Below are 27,781 nucleotides of genomic sequence, written 5' to 3'. Positions count from 1 at the left end.
CATGGAAAGAGCCTAAATGTCCATCACCTGATGAGTGGATCAAGAAGATGTGCTATATATACACAATGGAGTACTACATGGCAATGAGAAAGAATGACATATGGCCATTTGTAGGAACGTGGATGGAGCTTGAGGGTGTCATGCTAAGCGAAGTAAGTCAGGCAGAGAAGGACAGATACCATATGTTTGCACTCATAGGTCTAACAGGAGAACAGGAGAAACCTAATGGAGGACCACGGGGAGGGGAAGAGGGAAAGAGAGTTGGGGAGAGAGAGGGATGTAAAACTTGAGAGTATTGAATGCTGAAAATGAACTGAGGGTTGAAGGGGAAGGGGGAGAGGGGAAAAGAGGTGGTGGTGATGGAGAAGGGCACTTGTGGGAAAGAGCACTGGGTGTTGTATGGAAACCAATTTGACAATAAACTATTTAAAATAAAATATGCTATTGCCACTGATACTATCTTAAAATCTTTCCTTAATCTCTTTTATCCCCCTTATTGATGCTGATTCTTAAATGGAATTAAAACATAAAATCCTCTTTTCTTACTTCACATATTTGGCTCTTTACACATATATATATTCTTATATATATTCAGTATTTTCTCCTATTTGTGTTATTTTTACAACTATTTTGTCATTTTACAACTGAACACATATGATAAGTTAAGTGAAATGAGTGCTTGGGGCCAGAAAAATCACCACTCTTGTCACAATAACTTCCATCTATTTATCAACTGAGTTACCATTAGCATTTACAGCCATTTTCCACTATACGATTCACTCATTAAAGCTGATCCACGTCATATTGTGGCTATTAAAATGAATATACCTGATGTCCTTCTGTGAAGATAATGACTTTAGAGTCCTAATATTCTTCCATATCAGTTAACAAGTGACAAGATTAACAATATATTTTGAAAAGTGACTTTGTTTTTCAGAAACAATGTCCTACACTTAGTAAAAATTTACAATCTTCGTTAGTCACCAACAATTATAGGACCTTTCCTAGTTTCACTCATTCAAAACGTCAATATCTGCTCACTTGAGTACACAAAATTATGCAATATTCTCCTTGTATTTATGGGAGTTTCAGATACATAGGCATAAATGCAATTGTGTTTTGGAGCTGGCTCATACTGGCTCTCAAGAACTGACTGGGTTACCTCTTTCCAACTCCATGTTCAGAGACATCATACTGATATTTTAAAATCACCATAGTAGACACACTTACAATGTGGGAACTGGGAAATTGTATCAATCAGCTCCCCTTCCCATTTTTTCCCCTCAGGGAACTGTCTGCTAAATATTCACCAACATGCTGCAGGTCTGATGTCCTCTGGGAATATGAGATGTTCTACTAAGGCAACTTCAAGTGGAGAGTTGCAAGTTTAATATGGTATCCTTTTCCCTCATTCTGCTTCAGCCTCACTATTCTCATTGTTTTCCTAGGAAAAGTAGCCTCCCAAAGCAGGGCTTTTGCACTTGCTGTTTCCTCTGCCTGAACTACTCTTTGTTCCTTCATTCCTTTTAATTATGCCTAAAAATGCATTCATTGGTGAAGCTTTCCCTGATCACACTATATGAAATAATTTCCCTGGGTACACATGTCCAGTAATCCTCTTCTCAGTGTACAGGTTTGTTTCACTCCCAGACACATACCACTATCTGCAGTGCTTGTTACTGACCTGCCATTTTATTCCTGTCTATTTACCACCACTCCAATGCAATCTCTGTAACAGCAGGTGCCTTCCGATTCTGGTTACATTTCTATCTCTAAGGTCTAAAAACTGGAACCTTAAGTGACTTTCAAAATATATATTAATGGATAACAATAATGGAAATGTAACAATAAACAGTGTTTTAAAATATAAAGTGCTTATTTTTTACAAAAGTAGTTTATAAGTTTTTATATTCTTAAAAATTAGTGTTTTATATGTATATATAATTTCTGTTTATCTATTTCATATTTATCTCTCATTCTCTTCATGTAAATATGCTTTCTTTAAACATTCCTTTCATGTGGCTTTATCCATATTACTAAGTGTTTATTAAAAAGTAAGTTAGCTATTACCATGTTGCGATGAAGAACTGCTTTCTTCATAAAGTAATTTTGATTTTTGGCATAAAACAGTTCTTGTGCATAAAACTCAAAATTTCTTTTGTGTTTAAAAAGTGTTTATACTCCTAACACACGCTTATTAACAGTAAGAAATAGCATTTAAATATTTTTGCTAATCTTTTTGATGGTTATAATTTTTTATATATAGTTTATTGTCAAGTTGGTTTCCATATAATACCCAGTGCTCTTCCCCACAAGTGCCCTCCTCCCTGACCATCACCCCTCTTCCCCTTATTTTTGCAAATCTTAATAGTACACTTCTATACATCACTTGAAAGTACAGTATGTTCACTGATTCTTCCAACAAGCTCTCATTAATTCTATAATGTAAACATAGTTTTCCTATGACCTAGGAATTTGTTGATTTGTTGATTTTTATTTGCATTTTTATTAGTGGTGGGGCTTACAAATTTAAATTGTATAAGATTCTTATTGTATAACTCATGTTAAATACACAGATCCTTTACAGTTTAGAAATCACTTGCATAATCATTGTCTCCTGATCACTACAATAGCACTTATCATCCCAATTTTTTTGGTGATGACACAGAATAGCTTATGGGCATATGAATCTGTTTTCTTGTCAGACTTTGATTTCTAATTCCTGGCAAACAAGAAATGTGTCTAATTGAATTTTGTGGTCTTGAAAAATAGCATCATAGATGTTAGGTAATAAGCAAGATCCATTATGAATAAATAAACGGGCAAATCAGTGAGTAAATGAATTCTCAGGATAGTTGCATTAGAATATCTCAGAGAGTAACTTATAAGGTATAATGTCAGAGCTTAAATCAAGGCTTCTGACCCCAAACTTATTCTTTCCTCAAAGATAAATACCTAGCACCTTGAGTTTTTAAATTAAAACATTTTATAAAGTCTCAATTTTTTAGAGCAGTTTTAGATTCACAGCAAAACTGGGGGCAGGTACAATGATTTACCATACACCCCTCCTCTTGCTCTCATGTATGCCTAGCATTTCACATTACCAACAACCCCCATCAGGGTGGAAAATTTGTTATGACTGATGATCCTACAATAATACGCCATAATCACAATCCTTAGTTTACATCAGTGTTCACTCTTGGTGTTGTAAATTTTCTGGGTTTGGACAAACGTTTAATTATATGTACCCATCATCATGGGAGCATACAAAGTATTTTCGCTTCCTAAAAATCAAGTGTACTCTTGCCTGTTCATTCCTCCCTCCTACGCCTCCAACCCCTAGCAACCACTCATCGTTTGTACTGTCTCCACAGCTCTTTTTCCAGTGTCATACAGTTGGAATCATACAGTGTATGATTTTCATATTGGCTTCTTTCACTTAGTAATATGAATTTATGTCTCTTCCATGTATTTTCATGATTTGATAGTTTTATTTCTTTTAGCCTCAATAATATCGCATTGTCTGGATGCACCCATGGGTTTATTTACCCATGCCAGGAACATCTTGGTTATTTCTAAGTTTTGGAAATTATAAAGAAAGCTTCTATAAACATTTCCATGGAAGATTTTGTGTGGACATACATTTTCAACTCCATTGCGTAAATATCAAGGAGTTTGACTGGTGGACTGTATGGTCAGAGTACACCAAGTTTTGTAAGTAATCACTCTCTTCCAAAGTGAGTATTCCATTTTGCATCCCTACCAGCAATGAATCAGTTCCTGCTGTTCCACATCCTCACCAGCATTTAGTGTTCTCACTGATCTGGATCTCGACCACTGTAACAGGCATATAATGTTAGCTCACTGATGTTTTAATTTGTATTTTCTCAGTGACATATAATGTATGGGAGGCTTACCTGACACCTATACATCTTTGGTGAGCTGTCTGTTCCATTCTTTGGCCCACTTTCTCATTTTTTGTTTTTTTTGTTTTTATTGTTGAGCTTTAAGAGTCATTTGTATAATTTGTATAACTGTTCTTTTTCAATTATGTCATTTATAAATACTTTCTCGAAATCTGTGGCATATCTTCTCATTCTCCTGACATTACATGTTTTTAAAAAGTTTATTATCAAATTGGTTTCCATACAACATCCAGTGCTCTTCCCCACAAGTGCCCTCCTCCATCACCACCACCTCTTCCCCCCCTTCCCCTTCAACCCTCAGTTTCAGTATTCAATAGTCTCTCAGGTTTTGTATCCTTTTCTCTCCCCAACTCTCTTTCCCTCTTCCCCTCCCCCTAGTCCTCCATTAAGTTTCTACTGGTCTCCTGTTAGACCTATGAGTGCAAACATATGGTATCTGTCCTTCTCTGCCTGACTTATTTCGCTTAGCATGACACCCTTGAGGTCCAGCCACTTTCCTACAAATGGCCATATGTCATTCTTTCTCATTGCCATGTAGTACTCCATCGTGTATATATACCACATCTTCTTGGTCCGTTCGTCAGGTGATGGACATTTAGGCTTTTTCCATGTTTTGGCTATTGTTGACAGTGCTGCTATGAACATTGGGGTACACGTGCTCCTATGCATCAGCACTTCTGTATCCCTTGGGTAAATCCCTAGCAGTGCTATTGCTGGGTCATAAGGGAGTTCTATGGATAGTTTTTGAGGAACCTCCACACTGTTTTCCACAGTGGCTGAATTATATTTCTTAGAGCAGATTTTTTAAAATTTTAATGAAGTCCAGCTTATGAATTATTTCTTTCATGGATCATGCCTTTAGTGTTTGTATCTGAAAAGTTACTGAGTCACTGACTCATGTCATGTAAGTTTTCTCCAATGTTATCTTCTAAATGTTGTATAGTTGTACATTTTACATTTGGGTCTGTGATTGATTTTGCATTAATTTCTGTAAAGGGTGTGATATCAATAGAGATATTCATTTTTATGAGTATGGGTATCAAGTCGTTCCAGCACTATTTGTTGAAATGACTATCTTTGCTCCATCTTTTGTCAATATTCAGTTTACCATATTTGCATACGTCTGTTTCTGGCTGTGTATTTGTTTCATTGATCTATTTGTCTCTTTTTTCTCCAGTACCAAACTGTCTTAATTACTGTAGCTATACAGTAAGACTCAAAATGGTGTCAGTGCTCAAAATTTATTCTTTAATATTGTGTCACTTCTCCTGGGCCATTTGCCTCTCCACATCAACTTTAGAATTCAGTTCATTCATAGCCACAAAATAGCTTGCTGAGATTATTATTAGTATATAAATTCATAGATCACACTGAGCAGAACTGACATCTTGACAATATTAGCACCTTACTTTATATATCAACAGAAAAGATCAATCAGACAATTATTATGTACCAACAGAATACACATAGTGAAGGTTTTGAGATTCATCAAATAAATTATTAACATTTTAAGTGTGGAACTTTTGGAATTAGTAAGGGATAAACACAAAATTTTAAAAATACTTATTTACCAACGAATTTTATTAACAAATTATGATCTTTCCTCTCACAAACTATCTTTCATAGTTAAAGGGCCCTCGTTAGAATGGCTATTGTGGTCATAAAACACAGAAGTGAACATCATGCTGCTTGTGGCTCTTAATATATTTTTTCCTTTCACAGGATTCCAGGTTTACCACAAAATTAATGCAATTTGGATATACTCTAGCAAGAAGTTGATGATAAGTTTAAGAACAATACTTTGTATTTTAAAAATATAATATTTTAAATTATACTCATTTACTAAACCCTGGAAAGTCCAAATAAGATACCTATACCTATATTATGTGCCTAAAGACATGTCAAGGACTAAAACAAAATATGTGTAAGAAATAATATCTACTGTGATTGTTCCAGGACACTGGCGAGTATAAACAATATGTAGATGTAAATTGAAAATATTGGGCAATCGTTGTGAATCATCATTGCTATTTAGAATTAGGATTTCATTATTTATAACAAAGTCTGAGTCTGAGCATACCATGCCCACAATAATGAACAACCGACTTAAGAGAGTTTTAATTAGCTTTCAATGTAGCTGATTGGCAGTAATGATGGTAATAATGAAAGAGAGCAGAGTGGCACACAGGTACATAGGTTTTCTGGAAGGAAAAGATAATTTTTATTCCAAGTCTGCCACTACCTGCTGTGTGAATTTAAGCAAGAAATTTGCCACTTCGAGCCTCATTTTCTTTATCTGTAAGGTTATAATTTTAGATAGCCCTCTTTCTGGAGACTGTTTTGACAAATAAATTGCCACAATGTTTGACAGAGTATGCAGCACATTAGGTGGCCTTTTATTAGGCATTTATTAAATTTGGGTTCTGATCCTACCTTCTTTAACGCACCAACAACTCTCAGGATTCAAATTTCCAATTGGCTTTAGTTTACTTCTAGTGTGAAAACACATTATTACAAGCTGCAAAATAGTTCAATGTTCCTTGTTGATGAGCCTTTCACAACCCTCCAAAACTGTGGGAGACACAAAGAGACAGCCACAGGAGACCTCTCTTTCTATTTAATAATTTAGACTAGGAATGAGGAGGTTTCGGAGGAGATACTCAAGGCGCGGGCCTCTGTAGAGTTTTCATCAGAGAAGGCTTTACTAATCTGCTGCGGGAGGTAATGCTTTACTGGACTGCGATCTCTCCCAGGGCAGGCACCCTCTTCCCTAGCAAAGGCACACAAAGACAGCGCCACTGGAATGCTCTGGAAAAGACTGGCAGTTCCTCCTGAGTTCACGCCCATGCACCCTAACGCATTATCAGGTTTCCCGTAGATGACCACATTTCAGACCCTTTGACAAAAACCATATACAAAAAGATATGATGCTCAGGAAGCAGAGGTGGCTTGAATAATTTAGCAGCTACATATAGGCCTATGAAATATTAAAGGGACAAGAGTGTACAATGGGGAGTTTTACAAAGATCCTAGTTTGACATCAGTCTCTCCCTTGCACAGGTGGCTGTTTGGATACAGCAATAGTTTTATGTGTTAGGACGGTGAGCCAGAAACTGCAACCGAGTTAATAAGTGCTTTAATAAAGGCTAAGCCAGCTTACTGACATTTAGGTCTTTAAAAAAAGAGAACTCAAATAACTTAAGTTTTCTTTGGAATACTGAGCAAATATTAAAAAATCATTTTGAAGAATCTCCCATACCTGTTACTTCTACATAAATGTGTTATGAACAAGAACTGTTCAGCTAGCTGTGTATTTCCTTCAAAAATACAATACGCCTTAATAATCTCTTTGTAGAGTAAAAGGCAAGAAAGCAAGTGCACAGTCTCTGAGGCTGTGCTGACGTGACCTGAAGAATCGATGTTTATCATTGCATATGGCATATCTACATATTCGATCCTACTTTATAATCACCTTCATCACAGACCCTGACTGTACTGCTGATATTCATATAAAGCGGAGTGGCCAAGATGGGAACTCTCACTTTCTTAACTGCCAATCTTTGGTTTAGACATCTATAATAAACTTTAAAATTTTGTATTTGTTTATAAAATTATTTGTCTGTAATTTTCTTCAATTCTCTGGCAAGACGATGTGCTTACTAGAAAATATAATTAGATAGAGGGGCATTTTATGCACTTTAAGTGAAGTAAATATTTGAAACATCTTACTAAAATAAGTACTGTGATATTTTGCTATTCCAACAGGACTATTTATTTGTTTTCTTATTTGTTTTTTTTTTCATTTCCTAACACTGTGTACTGCAGTTTTGCTTTGAAGAGACATCTAAGGATGAGGAGAAATGGAGAATAAGAAGCTCATGTCCCAAAGGACCACTTCCCTATGATAGCCATGATCTTGATCTCAATGTTAGATGAAAACTTTAAAGAAAGTTAAGTGGTGATGTGATGTTGAGTTCTCCCCAAACACTCAGGATGTGTTTTGTATTCTTTCTGCATTTATGGAAATCCACTGTTATGTCCAAGACTATACATGGCTCATTCAGGAGTCAGAATGAGTCCACAAAATGATGATTCCTATTCTCTGGGCAGTAATAATCTCTGAAGGGTCATAAAATAAACACCTCAATGATGTAGTTTCTCTGTTAATAATAAAGTCCTTTCACAATGTTTTACACTACTTGAATTGCTTCTGCATATAATTTCATAGGAAGCTTACTTTGCATAACCTTACAGAGAAGATTTGGAAAAAGAAGGTATAGTCCAAGCAGAAGTAATTTTTCAAGCTAGACACTGTCAGTTACTGGAAATTCAAAGATCTGTAAGATATGAAACACGCCTTTGGGACCATAGCCACAGAGCTGGAAGAGCAAATTATCTTTGAAATTGCAGTTTTTCTTTCTTTTAAACAATGTCCACTCTTTCTAGTTGAACTAACACTAATTGTTCTCTTTTGTTCTATACTAGCTAAATGGGATAGATGGTATAGCCTGTATTTTCCTTGTAATTGCTACAGCAATAATGATTTACCATTATTCATTACTTGACCATAGTGATAATAAATTTATAATGGCACTCTTTCTCTGACGCATGCCAGTACAGTATCCCCAGAAAGTAAACAACACCAATTTGTCAGAAATGGCATTTGAAGTAAAATCCAGGCCCAACCTGTGCTCACTTCAACCTTTGACATAACAGTTCTCTTTGTCTTATGTAGCTCCCACATATCCCTGGCATATGCTACCTCCTTCACAAAGTCATATTATTATCTCATTCCTTAATACGATAAATACTTTCTTTAGTTAAAATGTTCCAGAGGTGCCTGGGTAGCTTAGTGGTTAGGCAATAGACTCTTGATTTTGGCTCAGGTCATGATCTCGCAGTTCAAGAGACTGAGTCCTGCATGGGGCTCTGTGTGTTGACAACACAGAGCCTGTTTGGGATTCTCTTTCACCCTTCCCCTCCCCCCCCACCTCTCCTCCACTCATGCTCTCCCTCTCTCAAAATAAATACATTAAAAAAATTTTAAATATATCCCAAGTTATATAGATTTTACTACACAGTCTCATTTGCTCTATGGTTTGCTTACATTCTTCTTTTATTTCTACTGTTCTGTTTCAGATTTATATTCTCTTTGAGGACATGAGTTTTGTATTAGTTGCTGCATTTTCTTATGAAAGTATAGTACTTAGCCAAATTCACTAAATCCATGCTATTGTTTAAAATTTATTTTTGTTACTATTTGAAAGCTGTATCAGTATACTATACATAAACGCAATTTCACCAATAGCAGACATCAAATATAAGTAATGAAAATAACATAATGCATCTGAAAAACATTCAAAACAGATTTCTGTTGGTAAAAGCAGATAAAGATATTACTCGAAAATGACTAAAATATGATTTCACTTCATATGTGGAATTTAACAAACAAAAGAACAAAGAAAAAAGGTGACAAACCAAAAAACAGACTTATCCATAGAGATAAACTGATGGTTACTAAGGGGAGATGGGTGAAGAGCTGGGTGAAATAGGAGAAGGGATTTAAGAGTACAGTTATCTTGATGAGCATTGAGTAATATATGGAAGTGTTGAATCACTACACTGAACTGAAACTAATATAACTCTGTATGTTAACTATACTGGATTTTAAAAAAAATGGTACAGTTATCATGATGAGCACTGAGTAATGCATAGAATATTTGAATCAGTATATTGTATAACTGAAACTAATATGACACTGTACATTAACTATATCGGAATTAAAATTTTAAAATGACTATAAAATTATGATTGCTTTGAAATATAACTAATTCAGGAATATCCTTTTATATTTTAAATTTCAATGTTTTACTAAGAAAGTTTATATTTTTAAAAATTTTGTATCTAAAGTTCAAGTGTACAAAAAGATATGATGAATACATTTTAACTATAGAAGTTAATCCAGCTAATGAAATCAATCCAGTATGTTTTAAGGAGACCTTTGATAACTGTTAAAATTCTGTGTGTGTACAACTAGCCATTGATTTTGCCATCTAGTTTTCTCTTATATAATGGTTAAAATAAGTGCACAGTCTTGAAATAAAAGATAATTACAAATGATCAACATAGAACTGAACATCTACTGGGTTACTCACTATTGAGAATATCAGGGACTATAACATGCAAGACTTAATCTCAAGCACTTCCTCATGATTCCTTCTTTAGTACATATTATATATTTTACCTTGTCTTTGTTTTCCTGTTTCTTTAATGGATACTATCTTAAACCCATTTTGAGTAGAAATGTCGTATCTTATTAAAATAATATATAAACAAAGCAGTGTTCTACAAATTAAATATTTTACAGATTAAAAAAAATGTTATGTTTATTATTGACACAGAAACAGAGCATGTGTGGGGGAGGGTCAGAGAGAGAGAGGGAGATAGAAAATCCAAAGACAGGCACCAGGTACCGAACTGTTAGCACAGAGCATGACATTGGGCTCGAACCCACAGACCATGAGTTTGTGACCTGAGCCAAAGACTGACACTTAACCGACTGAGCCACCCAGGCGCCCCAAATATTTTACAGATGTAAGTGACAATGGATTCTAACCTCAGGTCTGCTATCTACAAATGCATTTTGACTGTCCCCCAAAGTCTGTTCTAAGAATCATATAACATCATGCATGTGAAATGCTTCAAAAATTATAAAGCTTTAGGGACGCCTGGGTGGTTCAGTCGGTTAAGTGTCCGACTTTGCCCAGGTCATAATCTCGTGGTTCATGAGTTTGATCCCTGCGTGGAGCTCTATGCTGACAGCTCAGAGCCTGGAGCCCGCTTCAGATTCTGTGTCTCCCTCTCTCTCTCTCTCTGCCCCTCCCCTGCTCATTCTCTGTCTCTGTCTTTCTCTCACAAAAATAAACATTAAAAAAAATTTAAAGCTCTGAATGTTCTTGTTTTCATTAGAATGCTGCTGTCTGTTTACTTCATAAATCTCTAGTTGGAAATGATCAACTTTTGAAGATATCTACAGGTTTTCTTTTCTGGAAATGAGAAAATCAATATTTTTAACCTACGCTCAGGACAGGTATTCAAATATTTATGTCCTGGCCGAGGCACAACAGTCAGGACAGCAGACGCCTGCTGTCCCTCTGGAGCAGTTTCCCTGGGATCCAGATGGCAGAGGTGCATGGAACCCTTGGACACGCCAGTGTGACTAGACGGGCAGGGGGTCTGGCAGGTCACACCAACAACAAGTATTCATTGGTACAACCACACTACTGCAAACTAATTATATAATTCTAATTGTGCTTTCCTAGGCTAAAACCCAATTTCATTATTTATATTATTTTTCTTAATACTTCTAGTGATTATCTCCTCACCTTTACACAATATACCTAAGGGGCACTTGCGTGGCTCCGTCAGTTGAGTGTTCAGCTTCATCTCAGGTCATGATCTCATGGTCTGTGAGTTGGAGGCCTGCATCAGGCTCTGTGCTGCCAGCTCAGAGCCTGGCACTTGCTGCAGAGTGTGTCTTCCCTTCTTTCTGCCCCTCCCCCACACACACTCTGTCTCAAAAATAAATAAATGTTTTTTAAAAAAATAAACTGTGTACCTAAACATTTATTTTTTAATTTATAAGATTTAACTTAACTGACCTTCCAGAAATAGAAGAGAACATTCAGATCCCTTGCAATACTCTGGCACATCCAATTACATTCCTAAATTATATTCAATTACGTAACCAGATTGAAGCATGACTCACATTGTTTAGTCTCTTAGAGCTGCTTACACAGTTAAAACAACATGGCCCAGTATCTGAATAATTTAAAAATTAAAGAAACCCTTATTTGCATGTTCCCAACACCAATAATTTTATAGCATACAGCAATTGTTTTAAGAATTTTATCACTCATGAACTTTTATCATACTCTGCATCTATCATAGTACCTCTCTTTTTTTTTAAGTTTATTTATTTATTTTGAGAGAGAGATAAAGAGAGAGAGAATGAGTGAGCCAGGGAGGGGCAGAGAGAGAGAGAGAGAGAGAGAGAGAGAGAGAGAGAGAGAATCCCAAGCAGGCCCTGTGCTGTCAACACAGCACCTAACATAGGGCTTGATCCTACAGCTTATGAGGTTATGATCTGAGCCAAAACCAAGAGTTAAACACTTTAACCAACTGAGCCACCGAAGCATAGCAGTACCTCTCTTTATCAAACTCCTCTTTTATCCACAATTTGATTATGTTTGTGTTTTGTTTATACTTTGTTTCCTTTTTTAAAAGCCAGTTTCTTCTCAAGGCCAAACCCACACATTCATTTTTTACTTCTTCATTAACTCTTTATCACCATGTTTCCTTTTCCTGTTTCACTTGTGAAATTTGTCACTGGTAACTATGGAAGAATAGCCAGCCACAAGCCGCATCGAAGACAAGATAAAGAAATAAATCTTTTATAAGCAGAAAAAAAAAAGACAACATTTAAAACATCCACTCAGGGATGCCTGGGTGGCCCAGTCAGTTAAGCCTCTGACTTCAGCTCAGGTCATAATCTCATGGTTTGTCAGTTCAAGCCCCACATCAGGCTCTCTGCTGATAGCTTAGAGTCTGGAGCCTGCTTCGGATTTGGTATTTCCCTCTCTTTCTGCCACTCCCATGCACGCTCTCTCTCTCTCAAAAATAAATAAACATTAAATAAATCCCATCCACTCAAAGACATTAGTTGTCAAATCACAAGTACAGCTTCATTATTTACTTACTTATTTATAATTTTTAAAGTTTATTTTAGAGAAGAGATAGAGAACAGGAGAGAAGGGCAGAGAAAGAGAGGGGTTGAGAGAACATTTTTTAAAATTACTTTTATTTTTTAAAGTATTTATTTATTTATTTATTTGAGAGAGAGAGTGTGTGTGTGTGTGTCAGCAAGTGAGCATACACAGAGGATGGGCAGAGAGAGAAAGAGAGAGAATGAATTCCAAGCAGGTTCCACACTGAATTCAATGTGGGGCTCAAACTCAAAACTGTGATATCATGAATCAAAAGCTGAACTGTCAACCAGCTGATCCACCCAGGCACCCCAAGGGACAAAGAATCTTAAGCAAGCTCTAGACTCCCCTTAGAGCCTGATGATCCCATGATGCTGGGATCCTGACCTGAGCCAAAATCAAGAGTGGGACCCTCAAGTGACTGAAGTACCCAAGACCCCCTACAGTGTTTTATGCACATACATATACATAATTATATATACACACTAGCACTTAAATTTTGCTCACATTTTATTTAGTGATTGAATATCCAGAGTCTATATTTTAACAGTCAATTTTATCATTTTTCCAGGAAATACTCCTTTCATAAGTTAGTTGAATGAAGTTGACCTTCAGGAACATTTTTTTAAAGAAGTGTTCATGGATACGCTAGTCCCTATGCTAGGGCATGCTGAGAAATATAACCTGTGTGGTATTGATAATAGAATGGCAGCTTAGCTAACTAGGAAGCTTCTAAGTCAATATTTATTTACTAGATGCTCGATATCACTAATTATTAGAAGAATGCAAATCAAAAGCACAATGGGATGTTACCTCATGGCTGCTAGGATGGCCATCATCAAACACACACACACACACACACACACACACACACACACACACACAAGAAATAACAAGTGTTGGCGAGGATACTTGTGCAGTGTTGAGGAGAATGTAAATTGGTGTGCAGCCACTATGCAAACAGTATGGAGGTTTCTTAAACACTATACCATATGATCCAGCAATTTAACTTTTAACTTTTGGGAACATGTCCAAAGGAAATGAAAACACTAACTCAGAAGGATATCTACACCTCTAGGTTCATAGCAGCACTATTTACAATAGTAAAGGCTAGAAACAACTTAAGTGTACTCCGAACAGACAAATGGCTGAGGAAGTTGTGGCATATATGTACAATGGAATATGATTCAGCTATAAAAAGTCAATGAAATTCTGCCATTTGTGACAACACGGATGGACCTTGAAGGCATGCTAGGGGGAACAAGTCAGACAAAGACAAGTATTATATGCTCTTACTTATATGTGGGACCTAAAAACAACAAAACAAAACACAACAAAACCCTCCACCAAACCCACAGAAGTAGAGGTCCAAATTTGTGGTTACCAGAAATGGTGGGTGGGAAGAAAAGGATTTGGAGGAAGGTGGTCAAAAGGACTAACTTTGGTTATAAGATAAATAAGTACTAGGGATGTAGTATACACGATGGTGACTACAGCTAACAGCTCTATGGTAGAAGGGAAGTTGTTAAGAGAGTAAAGCTTAGGGGGCACCTGGGTGGCTTAAGTGTCGGGTTAAGTGTCTGACTTCAGCTCAGGTCATGATCTTGTGGTTCGTGAGTTTGAGCTCCATGTTGGGCCCTGTGCTGACAGCTCAGAGCCTGGAGCCTGATTCAGATTCTCTCTCTCTCTCTTTCTGCTCCTCCCCATTTTAATATTTTCTGACACTGATCATTTTTTTACAGTTTATTTAAAAATATGTCCTTTATATCTCTACCTTCAGTTCTTTCATTCAAGAGGAAAACATTTTTATTCTGGTTTATTTTGTTATGTTAGCTTCACTTTTTTTCTATTCACTGGGTATAAAAATTAGGCATGCATGGATTCTTCTTTATCATTATATATTTTTATCCTAAAACTTTTTTTTCTTTTTAATGAATTTGGCTTATGCTTTGAGCCTACTCTCTTGATTCTGATATTTTAGGATGCTTTTTTCTCCATTTTTATGTTTCTCATGCTGTGTTCATGTTTGTTTTTATTTTCCTTTAAAATTTTTTTCTGAGTTTTACAACTCAAAGTTTTCTCTCCTCTTTATATCCTGACCTCTTTTGTTTGATACTTTATCTCTCTCTTTTTTTGGGGGTGTATTTTGAAGAGGTTTTACTTAAGTTTTCTTTATTTCATGATAAAATATTTATCCTACATTAACATCTATTCTCAGAATATTTTCCTTCCACTTGCTAGGTTTCTTTTCTTACAGTAGATTGTAAATGGGAGCATTATTTTAGGGGCCAATTAGATGCTGAATGGGAGTGTGGTAGGAAAGTAGAACATTTATGCAACTTAGGTTTAAATTAAATATATCAAATATTGTCTTACAAACTATGTACTGCTGTGTGTCAAGAATCCCTTACAAAGCGATTTACCATTTATTTATATCATATTACCAAGATATATGTTCACAAGTTATTGGCACATTTTCCCCTTGCTTTTTCATAACATATTTATATACAAATATAATATATGAATATGTCCTCTATTAACTCATTCATTTTTTTCTGCTTATATTTTAGGTAAGGAATCATGGATATTTACACAGCTTACTCTAACATGTTGGCAATAGATTTTCAGGCAATAGGTTATTAAAATGAATCTCCAAATGTTTCTTGTGTTTTTTTAAAGAAGAATCTTCCTGCTTCTGATGATCTACAAAGGTATCTATCTGCCCTTAGCCAAGAACAAAAAACTTTAAAAGTTCTTTTTTATATTGTTTTTTACCATCTGGATATTTTCTAATTTTCTCAAAGAACAATTTCTTTTTCTTTTATCCTAAACAGTACCAAGAAGTGCAAGGCAAGAATACTTTAACTTCTTTAAAAGGAACACCCCACTAAGTTATATAAATGCCAATTAGCATACTGATCAGACCACATAATCCATACTTTGGAAGTAAATATAATAATTCCTCTAAGCCAAGAGATATTTCTTCAGATTTAGGGAAAAAATGGTGGAAGAGGGATTTGGAATGCTATAGTCATTGACAGAGGACTGTGATTCAGAGGAACAGAGAGAATGAAGTGGTATATTTCAGTCCTGGGAGTGAGCGAATCAGAAACAACAACAAAAAAAATGCTTAGCAAGTCCTGAAAGCTGTACCCTGAGAAAACTGATATGGTTTTAATATGCAAAATGGGTAACAAGTTACACACTCTGCATTCAGTTTGACATTTTAATTTAATTTGTCTTAAGTGAACCTAACTATAATACCTTACACATGAGTGACATTTACTTTATATGGCTATTTTGTATAAATGTTACATAAATATCTTCTCTTTAGAACAGCATTTGAATGTGTATATTTTGGTCTGATCCTCAATCAATATAATCAATGCCCCTTAATGGTTAATGCATTATTAATCAATTAATTTTTCAATCGTGTTAGAGAGCGAGCATGAGCAGGGAAGGAGCAGAGGGAGAGAGACAGTCTAAAGCAGAGTCCATGCTTCATGCAGAGGCCAATGTGGGGCTCAATCCCACAACCCTGGGATCACAACCCGCACTGCAATCAAGAGTCATATATTCACCCAACTGAGCCACCTGAGCTACTTAGGTGCCCCTATTAATCAATCAATAATCCATGTGTTATATTCATCAGTCTAGAAGAGCTTGGTAAAGTCAGGGCTGTCTAAATATGGACTGCATTGTACATCTGTAAGAGGTTTTCTACAAAGAGTGTCACCTAAATGACAGCCCATCTAGAGTAGATGCAGGGACCAAGTACATCTTACAATCATGAGGTGACATGGATTATTTTTGCAGTCATATTAAATATAATCTCTCACTGGGAAATTGAGGTTCATAGACATGAAGTGACTTGTTTAAATTTCTTAAGTCTGATTGTGATCATGAGCCAAATCAAGCTTGAGGCCACAACACAAATAAAAATTAAAGTGCCAAGAGATTCATGTTTCCTAAATCACTTTTAAAATGAATTATAGTACAAACTAAAAATACAGAAACACTAATTATACAGAGGTTTTAATATATTAACATGCTAAGCACTTCACTTTACTCAATGTATTGCTTTAAAAAGAGGATTAAATCAATATAATTGTAAACAAAAATTTAGGAAAAGTGGGATGATAGTGTGTAATCAAAGAGGCTCCCAAGAACACAATTCTTTTTTTGATCAATTTTGAACTGTGACACCATTCCACAGGTTTTTTTTAAATATACTTTAGAATTCATGGTTACTGTCAATTGCTACTACAGGCTAATTTAACACTAGTTATATTTTCATCTATTTCTTTCACTGATCCCTAAAAAAATCTATGTCAAACTGACCTGTTCTTACTATTCTTGGCCAGTGGGAACTGGACACTCAGAAGTATTAAACTTCTCTTTCATTTTTAAACAGCATTTCAAATATGAGTTTTAACCTAAAAGACAAATTTGTCTTAAAAAATTTTTCTGCTCTGCAAAGAATAGTGATTATATGACAGTCCTCAATGTAATATGATTTTCCTTTAACAAAACTACACATATTTTTGCTCTGTAATATTTATTGCATGCTATAGGTCTTCACTTCCTTTTACTTATTTCTTGTAAATCTAACCCCTCTTTGTTTCAGCAATCCACGAACATGATATGTCAAAGATTTGTGCCTAAACTGTAAACTAGGAAGTAAATATTAAGCTTTGCAAATGATTTATAGGTAATGAGCTCAAATACTGTATATTATTGTATGAAGGGCTCAGCAAGGACCAGTTTTTCACAGGTAAGGACAAACCGTGTTTTTCTCTCACTTTGTTATTTTTTCCCCTTTAACCTTCTGAAAGTCATTTTGTAATATTTCAAAACTCATGTTTTGCTTGAGAAAATATTTAAATCATTTAACTAGACCATAACATTCAAATTATTGAAAAAATTTTTCTGTGTGATTTATAATAGTGTATGCATAATACTGTGTACTTTACCAGGTATGATGCAAGATGTTATGCCAATTGCACAAGGTATTCCTTAAGTCTTTAATGGGGGGAGAAAAAAAACTCGTTGAAAGTAGACCAAGCTCTTAATAACTTCTTCATGGCGTCACCAAAAGGCATTGCTCACTTTCCATTTTTAAGCGGCCAACTAATTACATTTCTACTCTCATGTAGAGATTATTTCAGGACCCCAAGTGTCATATTTTCAGTTTATTCTGCTTCCAACATACCATTTTCATTATTACTACTGTTGTAATTCTCACCATCATAGGACCATAGAGTTTGTAGTGCTTCACATTTTGAAAAGCGTCATGATAAGAGTGTTTTTCTACACATTGGCTGGAAGAATCAACTTCTTTAAGCAGCTTTCACGGACCATTGGATAAGGAAGCAATACCATCTCTTGAGCTCTTCTGGTCAGTCATTCTTATATGACTTCTGCCATATAATGGGCTAAGTAGTACTTCAGTTGTAGGTGAAGATTATGACACACTTTTAAGTGATAATAAAGAATATATCCCATTGTAAAGAATAATCCCATTATAAATAATAATGATGCTGATGCAGAAGGCAAGCACCATGAGTAACAACTCAGTTATCAAAGATCCTTTGAACCATTATACATATTTGTCAATATTGATTACTGTATAAACACACATAAGTGGCTCAGCACCTTTAAAAAAATCTATATTGAAGCATAATTCACACACCAATAATTCATTCTTTAGAAGTTATGACTCAGTGGTTTTTGGTATGTTTTCAGTCATGAGACCAAAAGGAACACATTTCTGCCAACCTTCTGAATAAACAAGAAAATGGACCCTTTCTTAGAGCATCCAGAATGGAACATAGCCTGCTAACCCCTTGACAGTGGGGACCAAAGAAATACAAAGCTGTAAGACAACATACAGGAAAGCCTTGGATTGCAAATAACGTGTTCTGTGAGTGTTCTACAAGACAAACGAACGTTTCTTATACATTTTCAGTTGATAAATGAGTGATGTGATACAAGTTGTAAGTGACACTGAATGTCACATAATCATAATTGGGCCGATGGTTCTTGAAATTCACTTTGGTACACAAGTGTTTTGGATTACAAGCAGGTTTTTGGAATTAAATATGCTTGCAAACCAAAGTTTCACTATATTTGTGTTGTTTGAGACACAAATATGTGGGCGTTTGTAGTGGAACCCTTCCCTCTGGCTTAAAGTTTCTGAGGCTAAATCTGACAGGGACTGAGAGTCCCTTTTATGTAACAACTTGCTTTGCTCTGCTGCTTTAAAAATTCTGTCTATAACTATTTACAATTTAATTATAATGCGTCTGGGTGTGGGTCTGTGTGGATTCATTTCGTTTGGTAAATTCGGGGTTTGCTAATTCTGGATCTGTTTCTTTCCCCAGGTCAGAGATACTTACAGTCATTATTTCTTAAAAATGCTTTTGCTCCTTTTGTCTCTCTTCTGGGATGCTTCTACTGTGTAGAGTTGTCCACCTAAGAGCACCCCATAAGTCCTTCAAGATCTCTTTACTCCTTTTCATTCTTTTTTGCTCCTTTAATGGAGTGAATCCCAGCATCCTGTCTTTGAGTTCTGTGATCCAGTCTTTCATTTATTTTGGTCTAATATTTAGATTCTATATTGAATTTTTCAGTTCAATTATTATACTCTTCAGTTCTAGGGCTTCATTCAACACTTCTTTATATTTTCCATGTCTTTATTGAAATGCTCACTTTGTTCATGCATTAGTATCCTAACCTCAATGAGCATATTTATGACTAATTTTGAATTGTCTATACATAGAATAAATCACTTTTCTCTGTTTCATTCAGATAATTTTTTGAGAATTGTTTTGTTCTTTTGTTTGGAACTTATTCTACTATTTTTTATTTTCCTTGACTCTGTGTTAGATTCTACACATTAGATAAGACAGCCATCTCTTTCAGTCTTGACAGACTATGATCTTATGTAGGAGATGAACCTTGTCAGTCAGTCCAGCCTAAGCTCCTGGTTGTTTCTCAAAACTTTGTAATTGTCCAAACCGCCATCTTTGTTCTTACTGGCTTTCCAGTAATTGAAAACGTGCTAAAACCTCTCAGTGCTTCGAAGTTGAGAATCTTAGTGAACACCTGGAAGCAGGCTGATTAGAAGCTAGACCCTCAGATAACAGTTGGTGAGGTGTATAATTAAACCTTTTTCAGGGAGAAACTAGAAGTTGGTAGGTTTTGCCTTTTGCCTCTAGAGTGAGCCCTGGTGTATAGCTGTAAAAGATGTGTTCAGCTTGAAGTTTAAAAACTGCTTCATTGTTTCATATAGTGTTGTGGGCCTTAGGAATGCAAGACCCTTTGACTATCAATCAGAGCTAGGTGATTTGACAGTCCATCATCCCTTGGATGGTAACTGTAACACTTATTGATATATGGACAAGCTCCTTCTAGAGAGATACTAGCAAGTTAGTTTTATTGTTGGAATGAGCCAGAGGGAAAAAGTGGAGGAAATGCCTATTGGTTCTTTCAGGCACCTAAGAGGATTTCAATAAGCCCCATATCCATGCTAATTAGAAGGCAGATCCTCTAACCGCAGCTTATCAAGTGTGCCATCAAATCCCTTCCAGTGAAAAACTAGGAGATGGACATTTTGGCTTCCTTCCTTTGCACTGAGCCCTGGCAGGATAGCTAAAGACAGAACTCTCATTCCCTTTAACAACTGCTTCTTTGCTTTCTTCCTGGAGTCAGGCTTCTAAGCTACCAGAGCTGGGTGACTGGGAGACCATTCCTTTGGTAGCAGCTACAAGAGGTGGAGCACTAGATATCTAGACTATTGACTTACAGGTAGGTGCTGCTCATAGGGTTGTTTTATTGTTGGAATGAGTTCAAAGGGGTAGGTAGGTAAAGTGTCCACCGACTCTTTTGGGTCTTGTGGAGAATGACAGCCAGCAATCCTGGGAGTTCGGGGGTTCACTCCTGATTGTTTGGCACTATACCAAGGATGTGGTTTATGGCACTCATTTCAATGTGGGTATTTTCTAATTTGCCTGATGTGTAGGATTCACTCAGGTAGTTTCTGGATTTCTTCCAGAGGGAATTGCTCTGTGTACAGACGTACGTTTGGTACATTAGTGGGAGTTCAGGAGGCTCCTATGTCAACATCTTGGTACCTCATATAGACTATCTGGTGATATTCAACACTACTGTGTCTTGAAATTAAATCCTTCCTTTTGTATATCTTAGTTCAAATTGAGATTCTGTTTTATTAAAGCAAACAGGGATTCTGGTTATATGACAATTGCTTTCATTGACATCACCTATGGCTCTGAAGGATTATAAACCTTCTATGTTAAATGGGATGTGTACTGTAGGTGAGAACATGGAGAAGGATGCAAAGGATGTGGCCCATTTACAGAAGTCATCCTATGGCCTGTACCTTGGAAATAAAGACATTGTCTAATATTTAACAGAAGGATTGGCTCTGATAATAAAACACCAGGTTTACCAATGAGGATGATAAACATTGCTCATTCCAACTATCATTTTATCAGCAGACAGATAACTCTGGCCAAGATATTTAAATTAAATCAGGTGCTCAAGGCATTTCAAATGTTCTGAGATTAGGACTCTGCATCTTGGACCTACATGCTATCGACAGCTAGGTTATGGAAATTAAACCCATATTAAGGGCAAGTATAGGCTCTGGATGAGTAGAATACCTCACTGTGACTTAGGAAACACCCCTGTGTGACACGTGAGCCCAGTGTGATATGTATAAGCCACATATGGTTAATAGAGATTCCATTTTAGTGCCTGATAATATTGCCCTGAGTATGTGGCGGTATGGCTATATTTAGTTGTTAATCTATTTTAATATATCAGATTTGAATATTCATTAAAACATGTCAACAAGATAAAATGCAAATAGATAAGAAGACAATTTGAAAGGGTGTTAATAAATGGATGACACTGGTAAAATAACAACATGAAATTTATTAAATCAAGCTTAGATCCAATTAAAATCTTTCTAAGAGTTTCAACTTTATTTTTCAAGGTATTTCTATGCTTAGGAGTATGCAAGCATATTTTTTTAAAGTCTTCATTCCCTTCCTAGATCCTGTCTTAATATCTACAGTACATGATGCCTTTAGGAAGAATTTTTTATCATTATGGGCTATCATTATGCAGAAAACACTCAGGTTTATGTCTCTCTATTTGATAATTTAGCTTTGGCAGCAGATGATCTGATTCAGAGTCTGTCTACAGTGAATAATTGAATGTCAGAAATGTTTTAAATTAAATTCTGACAAAGATGAAATGCTTTGTGGGGGAATCTAAATGTTTGTTAAGTTCTTTGTCCTCTTTTTCATGGCCTCTTAATGGTTGCAATCCATTATCTGCTTTTCTGAAGAAGAGTCTGTATGCTATTTAAGCTTCTGTGTGGGGAGACTTCAGTCACATTAAATCTGTTCCTCTGTGTTCTTTCACCATCTTAAGTATACTGTAAGTATAAAATAAAAAGAACAGCAAAGAAAAACAGTTTCTGACAGGATGGCATATTTAGTGTCAATGTATATTTCATTTCCTGTTAACAGATCTAGATAGAAGAAATAGGACTAGCTAGTGATCTTGAACTGATAAATATAAAGAAAATTTTGGGAGAAATTAGAAATTGTTGCCCCATGATGTACTGACAAGTGAATTACATATCAATAATACTGCAGTACCAGTAAGAAATGTTCAAGTTTTCTTGCATGTGGTTTACACATCTACCCATTTTTTTATTTTTAGATTCAATATAGACCTTTAGGGGATTAAAATATAGGGAATTCCATATTTGTGGGCACTTGGTTTAGGGATAAAATATAGACTGAAGCTTAGATTGACTTGGATTCAGTTTCTAGCTTTACACTTTATTATTTGTGACACTGCAAGAGTTACTAAATAGCCAGTTTCAGTTACCTTATTTATCAATTGGGAATGATATTGTCCTCATTTATTAATTCCATCAACAAATATTTATTGTATACATACTATGAGCTAGCCATAACCAAGGATTGAAGGATGGAGTAGTAAATAAAAAACATTCTGTCATTGTGGACCTTAAATTCTAGTGAGGAGCAATTATTAAGGTAATAAAATATATATTAATAATTATAAATACAATAAAGATATAAACAAATGATATGAATTGTATATGGTGTGTGTATATTATGTGTATTAGATGAAGAAATCTAAGATAATGTAAATATGCCTTCTCCCTAGTTATTTGATATATATGTGTGTGTGTGTCTGCAATATATACAAATACATATATGTCCATTTCCTAGATATATGTATATATATATATGCTAGAAGTGATATGGTTTTCACTATAATATCCCTGAATTTTAACTTTCCTATAATAAATATATATTGTTTTCTATTATAAACACATTTAATTTTAATAGCAAATTTTTATCATTATTTGTCTGGATAGATATATAATAATACCTTAAATAAGGTAGGTTCAGTAATGTTTTATGATGATTCCCTCTTTATTAACTAAATATTCTCAGAAAATTTTGAAATTTGAATAGCATGTTATTGCTATTCACCAAAAATTACACTGAAATGTAAAATTTAGTCTTTATACTGAATATCGATTCCCAGAGCCAGAACCTATATCCAGTGACACTAATTCCAGTAATTACCACCTAGTTAGCTACCTGCTTCACCTTCAATAGGTAAAGCTACTGACTTCAACCAGTATCAGCAATGAGAACGTCTTGAATCCTAGAGCCAGAGATTAAGACCAACACCAATGTCATTTCAATAGCCACCATCAGCTATATCCAGGCTCTAAAAATAACAGAAATAAGAGCATATGGGAAGGTCTTGCTAGTTTGGAATAATGATTTGTGTCCAGATTCTTTGGGATCTTCTTCAAGAATGCCTTGCGGATTTATTCAGTGTTACTAGGTTTCAAACCAGACCAAGCCAGACACTCCAAAAGGAGTCCTAGAAAGAAACCATTTAGAAGCAGCAACAGCAGCCAGACAGAGGTGAGACTGGTGGGACTGAAACTCTCACTTGTCCCCCCCGCCCTACTGGGTAGGCGTTCCATGCCATCTGGCTCAAGAGAGTCCCCATATTAGTGTTTCTGTTTAAGTCTGACCTGCCCAGTGTTTCTGGGTCTGGTATTCAGGAACTATTGAGGATTTGCCCGGAAGTACTTATATTGTATTGTATTACATTCTGTTATATCATGTATCATATCATACTATAAATTATATGGTATCCAATTAGGGGAATAGGTAGATGGAGTTTTATAGCCCTCTGTGGGGAGAGTCTATGATATCTACTGAATCCAAATGGTTCTCTAGGTGATGCCATAACTAAGCTGAATCTGTCCATGAATGCCAGGTCTGTGAACAAGGTTCTGAAAGGGTACAGAATGTGCAAAGTTAGCGGTCCCTGAAAATGGGCTAGAGTGTTCTGGCAGCATGGTTGGCTAGGACTGGGCAGAGACCCGTAGATCCAAATACCTTGTGGAGGCCCTGGAGCAAGTAAGGCTGTGAACGCAACTGAGCCCCTCTCCCCTGCCCAGGTATTTGCCAGCTGATCCCACTTGGGCCCTTTGAGAACCTGAAGTGTAAGGTGGGACTTCTGGACAAAGCTGAGATAAAGCTGTACTCAGGGCACCCCAATGTGACATAAAAAAGGCACGAGGATTCAACGTATGCCACATTCTCTTAGGTATATACTTAACTTTGAATCTATTCTTAAAATCTGTTTTTACTGGTTTGGTAGTGAAATAAATCAAGTGATGTGCCCTCCTCATCATTCGCTCCAGTATTTGAACCTGTTGCTAGACTTGAGTTTCCATATAGAAAAAAACATGCCATATGATTCTTTTTGTCAATTACTGAGACCAGTAAACCGCCTAGGTAGTGACTTACTTTTATAGCACATGTGTATATTTGATAGGAAAAGATAAATTCTAGAATCAAGTTTCTAGGTTCCAATTTTAAAATTCTTCTTTGAATTTTGATTCTGCTTACAGATTGATTTAGAGTGAACAGGTATCTTTACAATGATGAGTGCTCTTTTCCAGATGCTTGGTATGTCATTCCATTTTTTCAAGTCCTCTTTAAAAGCTTTTATAGATTTACAGATTTTAACCACAAACGTCTTTCAAATTTCTTGCTAAAATATTCACTGTGTACTTATACCTTGTAGTTATTAATAACATGGCTTTTTATTTCTTAAAGCACTCTTTGAAAACAATGTGTCTAAGCTGTAGATGGGTTATATAAGCTCACTGAGAAATTTTAAAAGTGCTCTCACTTAGGTCTTCTAATATAAATCTGGTCTGTGCTTCTACCTCTTTTTTCAAACTCATGTTCTTTGTGACCACTCAGGGTCGCGTTACTTCACTGAGCCCCGCATTGAGGCACGCCGGGCTCAGTGAAGCAACGCGACCCTGAGTCCCGGTTACGACAGTGACCATTTGGTTAATTTTTGTTTATAAATTTAAAATCTCCACATTGGGGGCACATGGGTGGCTCAGTTGGTTAAGCATGTGACTTTGGCTCAGGTCATGATCTCACAGTTCATGGGTTCAAGCCCTGGATGGGCTCTGTGCTGACAGCTCAGAGCCTAGAGCTGCTTCGGAATCTGTGTTTCCTGCTCTCGCTGCCCCTCCCTTGCTTGCACTGTCTCTCACTCAAAAAGAAATATTAAGCAATTTTTTAAAATTTTCTTAATATTTCACTTATTTCTGAGAGAGAGTGAGAGTCAGAGCATGAGCAGGGGAGGGGCAGAGAGAGAGGGAGACACAGAATTCCAAGCAGGCTCCAGGCTCTGAGTGGTCAGCACAGAGCCCGACGTGGGGCTCAAACCCACAAGCTGTGAGATCATGACCTGAGCCGAAGCTGGACGCTCAACCAACTGAGCCACCCAGGAGCCCCTAAACAATTTTTTTAAATCTCCACATTGTTTCTTTCTTTGCTATAACTGCATGGAATACCTTTTCCAGTAGAATATTCAGTGTCAACAGAGGACATCCTAGTCTGTCTTTTGTGGCAATTCCTACAATACTATATTGCAAATTATCCTATTATTAATTAATATGTTGATGTCTATATAGCCATTATTTTTATTTAAGAGCTTTTAAATCAAGAATGCTTTTCTTTTTTGAACCTCATCAAATAAATTTTCAAATAAATGATTATATGAGTTTTGTGTTACCCTATTACATGGTGAGCTCTTACTTTATTTCCTAATATTGAAACATGCTTACATTTCTAATTTAAAGAGGTTTGTTAAATCTTTAGTAATAATTATTTCATGAATATTGGTAGTAGTGAGATTGGTTTTGGTATTTTAACACTGTAGTAAGTTAAAGAAAAATGTTTTAACACTTATATTTGAGAGAGAGATAGCATACGAGCAGGGGAGGGGCAGAGAGAGGGAGATGCAGAATCCAGGTTCAGAGCTGTCAGCACAGAGCCCAACAGTGGGCTTAAACTCACAAACAGCTAGATGAGGACATGAGCTGAACTCAGAGGCCTAACCCACTGAGCCACCTCAGCACCATAACATTGCAGTAAGTTTGTGAATGCGTTATAAATGTTTCTGGTTTCAAAATATCTTAGATGTTATTAATTATAACTTTTATCTAGAAGAGTTTGAAAATACTGGAATTAAATGTTTCTGAGAAATTTTGTGAAGTTTTCTTATGAAACTGTCTCCATCTGGTGAATGTTGAGCTGTTATTCAGAGCATTTTAAACCAAACTTTAGGAATGTAAATTTATTTGTGTTGTTTCAATCAGATGAAGGATATAATAATATTAGTTGCCTTTGTTATATTTTCAGTCTTCAAAAACTCTCTAGTTAATTATTTTTCCAGTTAATATTAAATCAGTCTATACAATTTCTTTTTTTTAATTTTTTAAATATTCTTATTTATTTTTGAGAGAGAAAGACAATGTGAGCAGGGGAGGGTCAGAGAGAGGGAGATATAGAATCTGCAGCAGGCTCCATGCTTTGAGCTAGCTGTCAGCACAGAGCTCACCACCGGGCTTGAACCCATGAACCGTGAGATCATGACCTGAGCCAAAGCTGGATGCTTAACCAACTGAGCCACCCAGGTGCCCCTATAATTCCTAATTTCTTAAAAAATCATCCATTTCATCTAGATCCTCAAAAAGTTTAAATAGAACTTAGCAAATAATTTACTACCTGCATTTATAATCCAGAAACTTATTTATGTCTGCTTATTTCAGATGTGCAGTTTTATAAATGGAGTATCTTGGTCTACTATTTTTATTTTACTATTTAGCCACTGAGTTTTCCAATGAATGAAAATTTCAAATTCCATCACTGGATTATTTTTTCTCATTTTCTGTTTTCAAAGTTACTTTCGTTAGAAATTGAGGAAAACTTCTCCAAAGGTTGTCACCCAGAGGATTCTAATCCAGTTTGAAACAGAAATTTATTAATATGGCTATTAAAATATGACGAATACAATCATATTAGCATGGTTGCCTTTGTTGTAAACCAAGTCTTCTTAATTTTTTTTAAACATTTATTTATTTTGAAAGAGAGACATTGAGAGAGATACCCAGCACAGGTGGGGGGCAGAGAGGACCAGGGAGAGAGGGAGAGGGAGGGTCTCGAGCAGCTCTGCCCCCCAACAAATCATGAGATCACGCCCTAAGTAAAAGTCAAGGGTCAGACATTTGTCTGGCAGAGCTACTCAGGAACTCTGAGTCTTTTTAATTCTTTTTAATGGTTTTTAAATTTATTTTTGAGAGACAGAGAGAGACAGCACAAGCAGGGGAGGGTCAGAGAGAGGGAGACACAGACTCTGAAGCAGGCCCCAGGCTCTGATCTAGCGGTCAGCATAGAGCCCAACACGGGGCTCGAACTCATGAACCCTAAGATCATGACCTGAGCCGAAGCCAGACGCATAACTGACTGAGCCACCCAGGCGGCCCATCAGTCTTTTTAATTCTTAACCATGCTGTTCAGATACACATTAAAGTGAGATTATTCAACTATAATCATTTTCACCTAAAGTCTTAGTATTAGCTCCAATGCTTATTTTCAAGTAAATTTTAGTCAAAGTTGTAGAATT

The sequence above is a fragment of the Suricata suricatta genome, chromosome 13, assembly GCF_006229205.1.
Source record: "Suricata suricatta isolate VVHF042 chromosome 13, meerkat_22Aug2017_6uvM2_HiC, whole genome shotgun sequence".
NCBI classification, from domain to species: domain Eukaryota; kingdom Metazoa; phylum Chordata; class Mammalia; order Carnivora; family Herpestidae; genus Suricata; species Suricata suricatta.
The sequence above is the reverse complement of the archived record's forward strand: the minus strand, read 5'-3'. Positions refer to the sequence as shown.